The 12,658-nt window shown below is 46.5% G+C and overlaps 10 non-coding genes across 10 annotated transcripts; all 10 read right to left on the bottom strand.

Moving 5' to 3' along the window:
• Positions 1-601: 601 nt before the first annotated feature.
• Positions 602-700, bottom strand: TRNAY-GUA (transfer RNA tyrosine (anticodon GUA)). The gene is made up of 2 exons: positions 664-700; positions 602-637 (listed from the first exon to the last, which is right to left on the bottom strand). It is a non-coding gene; the product is annotated as a tRNA-Tyr (tRNA).
• Positions 701-2,635: 1,935 nt separating this feature from the next.
• TRNAY-GUA (transfer RNA tyrosine (anticodon GUA)) lies at positions 2,636-2,734 on the bottom strand. Its single transcript has 2 exons — positions 2,698-2,734; positions 2,636-2,671 (listed from the first exon to the last, which is right to left on the bottom strand). It is a non-coding gene; the product is annotated as a tRNA-Tyr (tRNA).
• Positions 2,735-4,668: 1,934 nt separating this feature from the next.
• TRNAY-GUA (transfer RNA tyrosine (anticodon GUA)) lies at positions 4,669-4,767 on the bottom strand. Its single transcript has 2 exons — positions 4,731-4,767; positions 4,669-4,704 (listed from the first exon to the last, which is right to left on the bottom strand). It is a non-coding gene; the product is annotated as a tRNA-Tyr (tRNA).
• Positions 4,768-4,873: 106 nt separating this feature from the next.
• TRNAA-AGC (transfer RNA alanine (anticodon AGC)) lies at positions 4,874-4,946 on the bottom strand. Its single transcript has one exon. It is a non-coding gene; the product is annotated as a tRNA-Ala (tRNA).
• Positions 4,947-6,701: 1,755 nt separating this feature from the next.
• Positions 6,702-6,800, bottom strand: TRNAY-GUA (transfer RNA tyrosine (anticodon GUA)). Its single transcript has 2 exons — positions 6,764-6,800; positions 6,702-6,737 (listed from the first exon to the last, which is right to left on the bottom strand). It is a non-coding gene; the product is annotated as a tRNA-Tyr (tRNA).
• A 1,934-nt stretch (positions 6,801-8,734) lies between these two features.
• TRNAY-GUA (transfer RNA tyrosine (anticodon GUA)) lies at positions 8,735-8,833 on the bottom strand. Its single transcript has 2 exons — positions 8,797-8,833; positions 8,735-8,770 (listed from the first exon to the last, which is right to left on the bottom strand). It is a non-coding gene; the product is annotated as a tRNA-Tyr (tRNA).
• A 106-nt stretch (positions 8,834-8,939) lies between these two features.
• On the bottom strand, positions 8,940-9,012 carry TRNAA-AGC (transfer RNA alanine (anticodon AGC)). The gene has a single exon. It is a non-coding gene; the product is annotated as a tRNA-Ala (tRNA).
• Positions 9,013-9,750: 738 nt separating this feature from the next.
• TRNAY-GUA (transfer RNA tyrosine (anticodon GUA)) lies at positions 9,751-9,849 on the bottom strand. Its single transcript has 2 exons — positions 9,813-9,849; positions 9,751-9,786 (listed from the first exon to the last, which is right to left on the bottom strand). It is a non-coding gene; the product is annotated as a tRNA-Tyr (tRNA).
• Positions 9,850-10,972: 1,123 nt separating this feature from the next.
• Positions 10,973-11,045, bottom strand: TRNAA-AGC (transfer RNA alanine (anticodon AGC)). Its single transcript has one exon. It is a non-coding gene; the product is annotated as a tRNA-Ala (tRNA).
• A 739-nt stretch (positions 11,046-11,784) lies between these two features.
• On the bottom strand, positions 11,785-11,883 carry TRNAY-GUA (transfer RNA tyrosine (anticodon GUA)). Its single transcript has 2 exons — positions 11,847-11,883; positions 11,785-11,820 (listed from the first exon to the last, which is right to left on the bottom strand). It is a non-coding gene; the product is annotated as a tRNA-Tyr (tRNA).
• Between the last annotated feature and the right edge of the window lie 775 nt (positions 11,884-12,658).

The raw sequence follows: 12,658 nt of genomic DNA, 5'->3' as shown, positions 1-12,658 counted from the left end.
GAGCAAGGGGTCAACAAAAAGTAGGAATTTTAGAAAGGTGTGATACAACCGGTAAAAAGTAATCAGACTCCCAAAAGTGGAAGCAGACAAAACGGGTCGCTAGAGGTATTAAGTCAAATACAAAGCACTTTGTCTTCAAACAAAGTAGTGGGCTGCTGCCAATAAGGGTCGCTACTGACTTTAGTTCTTCTCCAATGACCTAGTAGATGGAATGGAAAGTGGGAGAAAGCACTCTTGCCCTTGTTGCTTTTTTTTTGTGCTCTGGACTGAGGTGCAGTGAGGCTAAAAAGGGGGAACTTGATGGCCACTGAGCTATGAAAGGATACCCCACAAGAGTCTTTTTTGGCCTTTGATCCTCAACCCTACCCAGCTGAACTCTGTAACTCTTTCTAGCAAGCTGCCCGACTCCCCTTTTTTAATTGAGTCAGGGTAACAGTAATAGGTAATTACCCTGGCAGGTAGAAGCCCAAAAATGGTTTGCCAGAGATGTGGGCCGTTTTCCACTAAAGCGGTGGAGTAAGGAAGACGCTGTTGTATCATGGGATGCAAACGGGAAAGGGTCAACAAGAAAGACGGTGTGTTATCAACGTGACGTAAAAGTTCCTTCGAGCCGGAATCGAACCAGCGACCTAAGGATTACAGTTTTCTCAACATTTTGTCAATCTACAGTCCTCCGCTCTACCAGCTGAGCTATCGAAGGATACCCCAGCTAAGGTTTTGCCAGCCTTTGATCCTCATTCCTAGCGAGCGGAAGGTGCAGAAAATGAGTGTTTGTCTCTGGGGTTCAAGATGGAAAAGCATGTGTGTGGAGGATGCGGGCATCGATCCCGCTAACTCTCGCATGCTAAGCGAGCGCTCTACCATTTGAGCTAATCCCCCATCTATACACAACTGCGCAAGAGACGCGGGCGGATGAGCGGAACTGCGATGTCAGAGTTAACGATGGAACGCCACACAGTTTCATTGGAATGGAGGACTGTGTATTTTACAACATTTCTTTTGTCTTCACAGAGTGTTGAGCAAGGGGTCAACAAAAAGTAGGAATTTTAGAAAGGTGTGATACAACCGGTAAAAAGTAATCAGACTCCCAAAAGTGGAAGCAGACAAAACGGGTCGCTAGAGGTATTAAGTCAAATACAAAGCACTTTGTCTTCAAACAAAGTAGTGGGCTGCTGCCAATAAGGGTCGCTACTGACTTTAGTTCTTCTCCAATGACCTAGTAGATGGAATGGAAAGTGGGAGAAAGCACTCTTGCCCTTGTTGCTTTTTTTTTGTGCTCTGGACTGAGGTGCAGTGAGGCTAAAAAGGGGGAACTTGATGGCCACTGAGCTATGAAAGGATACCCCACAAGAGTCTTTTTTGGCCTTTGATCCTCAACCCTACCCAGCTGAACTCTGTAACTCTTTCTAGCAAGCTGCCCGACTCCCCTTTTTTAATTGAGTCAGGGTAACAGTAATAGGTAATTACCCTGGCAGGTAGAAGCCCAAAAATGGTTTGCCAGAGATGTGGGCCGTTTTCCACTAAAGCGGTGGAGTAAGGAAGACGCTGTTGTATCATGGGATGCAAACGGGAAAGGGTCAACAAGAAAGACGGTGTGTTATCAACGTGACGTAAAAGTTCCTTCGAGCCGGAATCGAACCAGCGACCTAAGGATTACAGTTTTCTCAACATTTTGTCAATCTACAGTCTCACGCTCTACCAGCTGAGCTATCGAAGGATACCCCAGCTAAGGTTTTGCCAGCCTTTGATCCTCATTCCTAGCGAGCGGAAGGTGCAGAAAATGAGTGTTTGTCTCTGGGGTTCAAGATGGAAAAGCATGTGTGTGGAGGATGCGGGCATCGATCCCGCTAACTCTCGCATGCTAAGCGAGCGCTCCACCATTTGAGCTAATCCCCCATCTATACACATCTGCGCAAGAGACGCGGGCGGATGAGCGGAACTGCGATGTCAGAGTTAACGATGGAACGCCACACAGTTTCATTGGAATGGAGGACTGTGTATTTTACAACATTTCTTTTGTCTTCACAGAGTGTTGAGCAAGGGGTCAACAAAAAGTAGGAATTTTAGAAAGGTGTGATACAACCGGTAAAAAGTAATCAGACTCCCAAAAGTGGAAGCAGACAAAACGGGTCGCTAGAGGTATTAAGTCAAATACAAAGCACTTTGTCTTCAAACAAAGTAGTGGGCTGCTGCCAATAAGGGTCGCTACTGACTTTAGTTCTTCTCCAATGACCTAGTAGATGGAATGGAAAGTGGGAGAAAGCACTCTTGCCCTTGTTGCTTTTTTTTTGTGCTCTGGACTGAGGTGCAGTGAGGCTAAAAAGGGGGAACTTGATGGCCACTGAGCTATGAAAGGATACCCCACAAGAGTCTTTTTTGGCCTTTGATCCTCAACCCTACCCAGCTGAACTCTGTAACTCTTTCTAGCAAGCTGCCCGACTCCCCTTTTTTAATTGAGTCAGGGTAACAGTAATAGGTAATTACCCTGGCAGGTAGAAGCCCAAAAATGGTTTGCCAGAGATGTGGGCCGTTTTCCACTAAAGCGGTGGAGTAAGGAAGACGCTGTTGTATCATGGGATGCAAACGGGAAAGGGTCAACAAGAAAGACGGTGTGTTATCAACGTGACGTAAAAGTTCCTTCGAGCCGGAATCGAACCAGCGACCTAAGGATTACAGTTTTCTCAACATTTTGTCAATCTACAGTCCTCCGCTCTACCAGCTGAGCTATCGAAGGATACCCCAGCTAAGGTTTTGCCAGCCTTTGATCCTCATTCCTAGCGAGCGGAAGGTGCAGAAAATGAGTGTTTGTCTCTGGGGTTCAAGATGGAAAAGCATGTGTGTGGAGGATGCGGGCATCGATCCCGCTAACTCTCGCATGCTAAGCGAGCGCTCTACCATTTGAGCTAATCCCCCATCTATACACAACTGCGCAAGAGACGCGGGCGGATGAGCGGAACTGCGATGTCAGAGTTAACGATGGAACGCCACACAGTTTCATTGGAATGGAGGACTGTGTATTTTACAACATTTCTTTTGTCTTCACAGAGTGTTGAGCAAGGGGTCAACAAAAAGTAGGAATTTTAGAAAGGTGTGATACAACCGGTAAAAAGTAATCAGACTCCCAAAAGTGGAAGCAGACAAAACGGGTCGCTAGAGGTATTAAGTCAAATACAAAGCACTTTGTCTTCAAACAAAGTAGTGGGCTGCTGCCAATAAGGGTCGCTACTGACTTTAGTTCTTCTCCAATGACCTAGTAGATGGAATGGAAAGTGGGAGAAAGCACTCTTGCCCTTGTTGCTTTTTTTTGTGCTCTGGACTGAGGTGCAGTGAGGCTAAAAAGGGGGAACTTGATGGCCACTGAGCTATGAAAGGATACCCCACAAGAGTCTTTTTTGGCCTTTGATCCTCAACCCTACCCAGCTGAACTCTGTAACTCTTTCTAGCAAGCTGCCCGACTCCCCTTTTTTAATTGAGTCAGGGTAACAGTAATAGGTAATTACCCTGGCAGGTAGAAGCCCAAAAATGGTTTGCCAGAGATGTGGGCCGTTTTCCACTAAAGCGGTGGAGTAAGGAAGACGCTGTTGTATCATGGGATGCAAACGGGAAAGGGTCAACAAGAAAGACGGTGTGTTATCAACGTGACGTAAAAGTTCCTTCGAGCCGGAATCGAACCAGCGACCTAAGGATTACAGTTTTCTCAACATTTTGTCAATCTACAGTCTCACGCTCTACCAGCTGAGCTATCGAAGGATACCCCAGCTAAGGTTTTGCCAGCCTTTGATCCTCATTCCTAGCGAGCGGAAGGTGCAGAAAATGAGTGTTTGTCTCTGGGGTTCAAGATGGAAAAGCATGTGTGTGGAGGATGCGGGCATCGATCCCGCTAACTCTCGCATGCTAAGCGAGCGCTCCACCATTTGAGCTAATCCCCCATCTATACACATCTGCGCAAGAGACACGGGCGGATGAGCGGAACTGCGATGTCAGAGTTAACGATGGAACGCCACACAGTTTCATTGGAATGGAGGACTGTGTATTTTACAACATTTCTTTTGTCTTCACAGAGTGTTGAGCAAGGGGTCAACAAAAAGTAGGAATTTTAGAAAGGTGTGATACAACCGGTAAAAAGTAATCAGACTCCCAAAAGTGGAAGCAGACAAAACGGGTCGCTAGAGGTATTAAGTCAAATACAAAGCACTTTGTCTTCAAACAAAGTAGTGGGCTGCTGCCAATAAGGGTCGCTACTGACTTTAGTTCTTCTCCAATGACCTAGTAGATGGAATGGAAAGTGGGAGAAAGCACTCTTGCCCTTGTTGCTTTTTTTTTGTGCTCTGGACTGAGGTGCAGTGAGGCTAAAAAGGGGGAACTTGATGGCCACTGAGCTATGAAAGGATACCCCACAAGAGTCTTTTTTGGCCTTTGATCCTCAACCCTACCCAGCTGAACTCTGTAACTCTTTCTAGCAAGCTGCCCGACTCCCCTTTTTTAATTGAGTCAGGGTAACAGTAATAGGTAATTACCCTGGCAGGTAGAAGCCCAAAAATGGTTTGCCAGAGATGTGGGCCGTTTTCCACTAAAGCGGTGGAGTAAGGAAGACGCTGTTGTATCATGGGATGCAAACGGGAAAGGGTCAACAAGAAAGACGGTGTGTTATCAACGTGACGTAAAAGTTCCTTCGAGCCGGAATCGAACCAGCGACCTAAGGATTACAGTTTTCTCAACATTTTGTCAATCTACAGTCCTCCGCTCTACCAGCTGAGCTATCGAAGGATACCCCAGCTAAGGTTTTGCCAGCCTTTGATCCTCATTCCTAGTGAGCGGAAGGTGCAGAAAATGAGTGTTTGTCTCTGGGGTTCAAGATGGAAAAGCATGTGTGTGGAGGATGCGGGCATCGATCCCGCTACCTCTCGCATGCTAAGCGAGCGCTCTACCATTTGAGCTAATCCCCCATCTATACACAACTGCGCAAGAGACGCGGGCGGATGAGCGGAACTGCGATGTCAGAGTTAACGATGGAACGCCACACAGTTTCATTGGAATGGAGGACTGTGTATTTTACAACATTTCTTTTGTCTTCACAGAGTGTTGAGCAAGGGGTCAACAAAAAGTAGGAATTTTAGAAAGGTGTGATACAACCGGTAAAAAGTAATCAGACTCCCAAAAGTGGAAGCAGAAAAAACGGGTCGCTAGAGGTATTAAGTCAAATACAAAGCACTTTGTCTTCAAACAAAGTAGTGGGCTGCTGCCAATAAGGGTCGCTACTGACTTTAGTTCTTCTCCAATGACCTAGTAGATGGAATGGAAAGTGGGAGATAGCACTCTTGCCCTTGTTGCTTTTTTTTGTGCTCTGGACTGAGGTGCAGTGAGGCTAAAAAGGGGGAACTTGATGGCCACTGAGCTATGAAAGGATACCCCACAAGAGTCTTTTTTGGCCTTTGATCCTCAACCCTACCCAGCTGAACTCTGTAACTCTTTCTAGCAAGCTGCCCGACTCCCCTTTTTTAATTGAGTCAGGGTAACAGTAATAGGTAATTACCCTGGCAGGTAGAAGCCCAAAAATGGTTTGCCAGAGATGTGGGCCGTTTTCCACTAAAGCGGTGGAGTAAGGAAGACGCTGTTGTATCATGGGATGCAAACGGGAAAGGGTCAACAAGAAAGACGGTGTGTTATCAACGTGACGTAAAAGTTCCTTCGAGCCGGAATCGAACCAGCGACCTAAGGATTACAGTTTTCTCAACATTTTGTCAATCTACAGTCTCACGCTCTACCAGCTGAGCTATCGAAGGATACCCCAGCTAAGGTTTTGCCAGCCTTTGATCCTCATTCCTAGCGAGCGGAAGGTGCAGAAAATGAGTGTTTGTCTCTGGGGTTCAAGATGGAAAAGCATGTGTGTGGAGGATGCGGGCATCGATCCCGCTAACTCTCGCATGCTAAGCGAGCGCTCCACCATTTGAGCTAATCCCCCATCTATACACATCTGCGCAAGAGACGCGGGCGGATGAGCGGAACTGTGATGTCAGAGTTAACGATGGAACGCCACACAGTTTCATTGGAATGGAGGACTGTGTATTTTACAACATTTCTTTTGTCTTCACAGAGTGTTGAGCAAGGGGTCAACAAAAAGTAGGAATTTTAGAAAGGTGTGATACAACCGGTAAAAAGTAATCAGACTCCCAAAAGTGGAAGCAGACAAAACGGGTCGCTAGAGGTATTAAGTCAAATACAAAGCACTTTGTCTTCAAACAAAGTAGTGGGCTGCTGCCAATAAGGGTCGCTACTGACTTTAGTTCTTCTCCAAAGACCTAGTAGATGGAATGGAAAGTGGGAGAAAGCACTCTTGCCCTTGTTGCTTTTTTTTTGTGCTCTGGACTGAGGTGCAGTGAGGCTAAAAAGGGGGAACTTGATGGCCACTGAGCTATGAAAGGATACCCCACAAGAGTCTTTTTTGGCCTTTGATCCTCAACCCTACCCAGCTGAACTCTGTAACTCTTTCTAGCAAGCTGCCCGACTCCCCTTTTTTAATTGAGTCAGGGTAACAGTAATAGGTAATTACCCTGGCAGGTAGAAGCCCAAAAATGGTTTGCCAGAGATGTGGGCCGTTTTCCACTAAAGCGGTGGAGTAAGGAAGACGCTGTTGTATCATGGGATGCAAACGGGAAAGGGTCAACAAGAAAGACGGTGTGTTATCAACGTGACGTAAAAGTTCCTTCGAGCCGGAATCGAACCAGCGACCTAAGGATTACAGTTTTCTCAACATTTTGTCAATCTACAGTCCTCCGCTCTACCAGCTGAGCTATCGAAGGATACCCCAGCTAAGGTTTTGCCAGCCTTTGATCCTCATTCCTAGCGAGCGGAAGGTGCAGAAAATGAGTGTTTGTCTCTGGGGTTCAAGATGGAAAAGCATGTGTGTGGAGGATGCGGGCATCGATCCCGCTAACTCTCGCATGCTAAGCGAGCGCTCTACCATTTGAGCTAATCCCCCATCTATACACAACTGCGCAAGAGACGCGGGCGGATGAGCGGAACTGCGATGTCAGAGTTAACGATGGAACGCCACACAGTTTCATTGGAATGGAGGACTGTGTATTTTACAACATTTCTTTTGTCTTCACAGAGTGTTGAGCAAGGGGTCAACAAAAAGTAGGAATTTTAGAAAGGTGTGATACAACCGGTAAAAAGTAATCAGACTCCCAAAAGTGGAAGCAGACAAAACGGGTCGCTAGAGGTATTAAGTCAAATACAAAGCACTTTGTCTTCAAACAAAGTAGTGGGCTGCTGCCAATAAGGGTCGCTACTGACTTTAGTTCTTCTCCAATGACCTAGTAGATGGAATGGAAAGTGGGAGAAAGCACTCTTGCCCTTGTTGCTTTTTTTTGTGCTCTGGACTGAGGTGCAGTGAGGCTAAAAAGGGGGAACTTGATGGCCACTGAGCTATGAAAGGATACCCCACAAGAGTCTTTTTTGGCCTTTGATCCTCAACCCTACCCAGCTGAACTCTGTAACTCTTTCTAGCAAGCTGCCCGACTCCCCTTTTTTAATTGAGTCAGGGTAACAGTAATAGGTAATTACCCTGGCAGGTAGAAGCCCAAAAATGGTTTGCCAGAGATGTGGGCCGTTTTCCACTAAAGCGGTGGAGTAAGGAAGACGCTGTTGTATCATGGGATGCAAACGGGAAAGGGTCAACAAGAAAGACGGTGTGTTATCAACGTGACGTAAAAGTTCCTTCGAGCCGGAATCGAACCAGCGACCTAAGGATTACAGTTTTCTCAACATTTTGTCAATCTACAGTCTCACGCTCTACCAGCTGAGCTATCGAAGGATACCCCAGCTAAGGTTTTGCCAGCCTTTGATCCTCATTCCTAGCGAGCGGAAGGTGCAGAAAATGAGTGTTTGTCTCTGGGGTTCAAGATGGAAAAGCATGTGTGTGGAGGATGCGGGCATCGATCCCGCTAACTCTCGCATGCTAAGCGAGCGCTCCACCATTTGAGCTAATCCCCCATCTATACACATCTGCGCAAGAGACACGGGCGGATGAGCGGAACTGCGATGTCAGAGTTAACGATGGAACGCCACACAGTTTCATTGGAATGGAGGACTGTGTATTTTACAACATTTCTTTTGTCTTCACAGAGTGTTGAGCAAGGGGTCAACAAAAAGTAGGAATTTTAGAAAGGTGTGATACAACCGGTAAAAAGTAATCAGACTCCCAAAAGTGGAAGCAGACAAAACGGGTCGCTAGAGGTATTAAGTCAAATACAAAGCACTTTGTCTTCAAACAAAGTAGTGGGCTGCTGCCAATAAGGGTCGCTACTGACTTTAGTTCTTCTCCAATGACCTAGTAGATGGAATGGAAAGTGGGAGAAAGCACTCTTGCCCTTGTTGCTTTTTTTTTGTGCTCTGGACTGAGGTGCAGTGAGGCTAAAAAGGGGGAACTTGATGGCCACTGAGCTATGAAAGGATACCCCACAAGAGTCTTTTTTGGCCTTTGATCCTCAACCCTACCCAGCTGAACTCTGTAACTCTTTCTAGCAAGCTGCCCGACTCCCCTTTTTTAATTGAGTCAGGGTAACAGTAATAGGTAATTACCCTGGCAGGTAGAAGCCCAAAAATGGTTTGCCAGAGATGTGGGCCGTTTTCCACTAAAGCGGTGGAGTAAGGAAGACGCTGTTGTATCATGGGATGCAAACGGGAAAGGGTCAACAAGAAAGACGGTGTGTTATCAACGTGACGTAAAAGTTCCTTCGAGCCGGAATCGAACCAGCGACCTAAGGATTACAGTTTTCTCAACATTTTGTCAATCTACAGTCCTCCGCTCTACCAGCTGAGCTATCGAAGGATACCCCAGCTAAGGTTTTGCCAGCCTTTGATCCTCATTCCTAGTGAGCGGAAGGTGCAGAAAATGAGTGTTTGTCTCTGGGGTTCAAGATGGAAAAGCATGTGTGTGGAGGATGCGGGCATCGATCCCGCTACCTCTCGCATGCTAAGCGAGCGCTCTACCATTTGAGCTAATCCCCCATCTATACACAACTGCGCAAGAGACGCGGGCGGATGAGCGGAACTGCGATGTCAGAGTTAACGATGGAACGCCACACAGTTTCATTGGAATGGAGGACTGTGTATTTTACAACATTTCTTTTGTCTTCACAGAGTGTTGAGCAAGGGGTCAACAAAAAGTAGGAATTTTAGAAAGGTGTGATACAACCGGTAAAAAGTAATCAGACTCCCAAAAGTGGAAGCAGAAAAAACGGGTCGCTAGAGGTATTAAGTCAAATACAAAGCACTTTGTCTTCAAACAAAGTAGTGGGCTGCTGCCAATAAGGGTCGCTACTGACTTTAGTTCTTCTCCAATGACCTAGTAGATGGAATGGAAAGTGGGAGATAGCACTCTTGCCCTTGTTGCTTTTTTTTGTGCTCTGGACTGAGGTGCAGTGAGGCTAAAAAGGGGGAACTTGATGGCCACTGAGCTATGAAAGGATACCCCACAAGAGTCTTTTTTGGCCTTTGATCCTCAACCCTACCCAGCTGAACTCTGTAACTCTTTCTAGCAAGCTGCCCGACTCCTCTTTTTTAATTGAGTCAGGGTAACAGTAATAGGTAATTACCCTGGCAGGTAGAAGCCCAAAAATGGTTTGCCAGAGATGTGGGCCGTTTTCCACTAAAGCGGTGGAGTAAGGAAGACGCTGTTGTATCATGGGATGCAAACGGGAAAGGGTCAACAAGAAAGACGGTGTGTTATCAACGTGACGTAAAAGTTCCTTCGAGCCGGAATCGAACCAGCGACCTAAGGATTACAGTTTTCTCAACATTTTGTCAATCTACAGTCCTCCGCTCTACCAGCTGAGCTATCGAAGGATACCCCAGCTAAGGTTTTGCCAGCCTTTGATCCTCATTCCTAGCGAGCGGAAGGTGCAGAAAATGAGTGTTTGTCTCTGGGGTTCAAGATGGAAAAGCATGTGTGTGGAGGATGCGGGCATCGATCCCGCTACCTCTCGCATGCTAAGCGAGAGCTCTACCATTTGAACTAATCCCCCATCTATACACATCTGCGCAAGAGACGCGGGCGGATGAGCGGAACTGCGATGTCAGAGTTAACGATGGAACGCCACACAGTTTCATTGGAATGGAGGACTGTGTATTTTACAACATTTCTTTTGTCTTCACAGAGTGTTGAGCAAGGGGTCAACAAAAAGTAGGAATTTTAGAAAGGTGTGATACAACCGGTAAAAAGTAATCAGACTCCCAAAAGTGGAAGCAGACAAAACGGGTCGCTAGAGGTATTAAGTCAAATACAAAGCACTTTGTCTTCAAACAAAGTAGTGGGCTGCTGCCAATAAGGGTCGCTACTGACTTTAGTTCTTCTCCAATGCCCTGGTAGATGAAATGGAAAGTGGGAGATAGCACTCTTGCCCTTGTTGCTTTTTTTTTGTGCTCTGGACTGAGGTGCAGTGAGGCTAAAAAGGGGGAACTTGATGGCCACTGAGCTATGAAAGGATACCCCACAAGAGTCTTTTTTGGCCTTTGATCCTCAACCCTACCCAGCTGAACTCTGTAACTCTTTCTAGCAAGCTGCCCGACTCCCCTTTTTTAATTGAGTCAGGGTAACAGTAATAGGTAATTACCCTGGCAGGTAGAAGCCCAAAAATGGTTTGCCAGAGATGTGGGCCGTTTTCCACTAAAGCGGTGGAGTAAGGAAGACGCTGTTGTATCATGGGATGCAAACGGGAAAGGGTCAACAAGAAAGACGGTGTGTTATCAACGTGACGTAAAAGCTCCTTCGAGCCAGAATCGAACCAGCGACCTAAGGATTACAGTTTTCTCAACATTTTGTCAATCTACAGTCCTCCGCTCTAACAGCTGAGCTATCGAAGGATACCCCAGCTAACGTTTTGCCAGCCTTTGATCCTCATTCCTAGCGAGCGGAAGGTGCAGAAAATGAGTGTTTGTCTCTGGGGTTCTAGATGGAAAAGCATGTGTGTGGAGGATGCGGGCATCGATCCCGCTACCTCTCGCATGCTAAGCGAGCGCTCTACCATTTGAGCTAATCCCCCATCTATACACATCTGCGCAAGAGACGCGGGTGGATGAGCGGAACTGCGATGTCAGAGTTAACGATGGAACGCCACACAGTTTCATTGGAATGGAGGACTGTGTATTTTACAACATTTCTTTTGTCTTCACAGAGTGTTGAGCAAGGGGTCAACAAAAAGTAGGAATTTTAGAAAGGTGTGATACAACCGGTAAAAAGTAATCAGACTCCCAAAAGTGGAAGCAGACAAAACGGGTCGCTAGAGGTATTAAGTCAAATACAAAGCACTTTGTCTTCAAACAAAGTAGTGGGCTGCTGCCAATAAGGGTCGCTACTGACTTTAGTTCTTCTCCAATGACCTAGTAGATGGAATGGAAAGTGGGAGAAAGCACTCTTGCCCTTGTTGCTTTTTTTGTGTGCTCTGGACTGAGGTGCAGTGAGGCTAAAAAGGGGGAACTTGATGGCCACTGAGCTATGAAAGGATACCCCACAAGAGTCTTTTTTGGCCTTTGATCCTCAACCCTACCCAGCTGAACTCTGTAACTCTTTCTAGCAAGCTGCCCGACTCCCCTTTTTTAATTGAGTCAGGGTAACAGTAATAGGTAATTACCCTGGCAGGTAGAAGCCCAAAAATGGTTTGCCAGAGATGTGGGCCGTTTTCCACTAAAGCGGTGGAGTAAGGAAGACGCTGTTGTATCATGGGATGCAAACGGGAAAGGGTCAACAAGAAAGACGGTGTGTTATCAACGTGACGTAAAAGTTCCTTCGAGCCGGAATCGAACCAGCGACCTAAGGATTACAGTTTTCTCAACATTTTGTCAATCTACAGTCCTCCGCTCTACCAGCTGAGCTATCGAAGGATACCCCAGCTAAGGTTTTGCCAGCCTTTGATCCTCATTCCTAGCGAGCGGAAGGTGCAGAAAATGAGTGTTTGTCTCTGGGGTTCAAGATGGAAAAGCATGTGTGTGGAGGATGCGGGCATCAATCCCGCTACCTCTCGCATGCTAAGCGAGCGCTCTACCATTTGAGCTAATCCCCCATCTATACACATCTGCACAAGAGACGCGGGCGGATGAGCGGAACTGCGATGTCAGAGTTAACGATGGAACGCCACACAGTTTCATTGGAATGGAGGACTGTGTATTTTACAACATTTCTTTTGTCTTCACAGAGTGTTGAGCAAGGGGTCAACAAAAAGTAGGAATTTTAGAAAGGTGTGATACAACCGGTAAAAAGTAATCAGACTCCCAAAAGTGGAAGCAGACAAAACGGGTCGCTAGAGGTATTAAGTCAAATACAAAGCACTTTGTCTTCAAACAAAGTAGTGGGCTGCTGCCAATAAGGGTCGCTACTGACTTTAGTTCTTCTCCAATGACCTAGTAGATGGAATGGAAAGTGGGAGATAGCACTCTTGCCCTTGTTGCTTTTTTTTTGTGCTCTGGACTGAGGTGCAGTGAGGCTAAAAAGGGGGAACTTGATGGCCACTGAGCTATGAAAGGATACCCCACAAGAGTCTTTTTTGGCCTTTGATCCTCAACCCTACCCAGGTGAACTCTGTAACTCTTTCTAGCAAGCTGCCCGACTCCCCTTTTTTAATTGAGTCAGGGTAACAGTAATAGGTAATTACCCTGGCAG

This window comes from Hyperolius riggenbachi, chromosome 4, assembly GCF_040937935.1.
Source record: "Hyperolius riggenbachi isolate aHypRig1 chromosome 4, aHypRig1.pri, whole genome shotgun sequence".
Classification (NCBI taxonomy): domain Eukaryota; kingdom Metazoa; phylum Chordata; class Amphibia; order Anura; family Hyperoliidae; genus Hyperolius; species Hyperolius riggenbachi.
The sequence above is the reverse complement of the archived record's forward strand: the minus strand, read 5'-3'. Positions and strand labels throughout refer to the sequence as shown.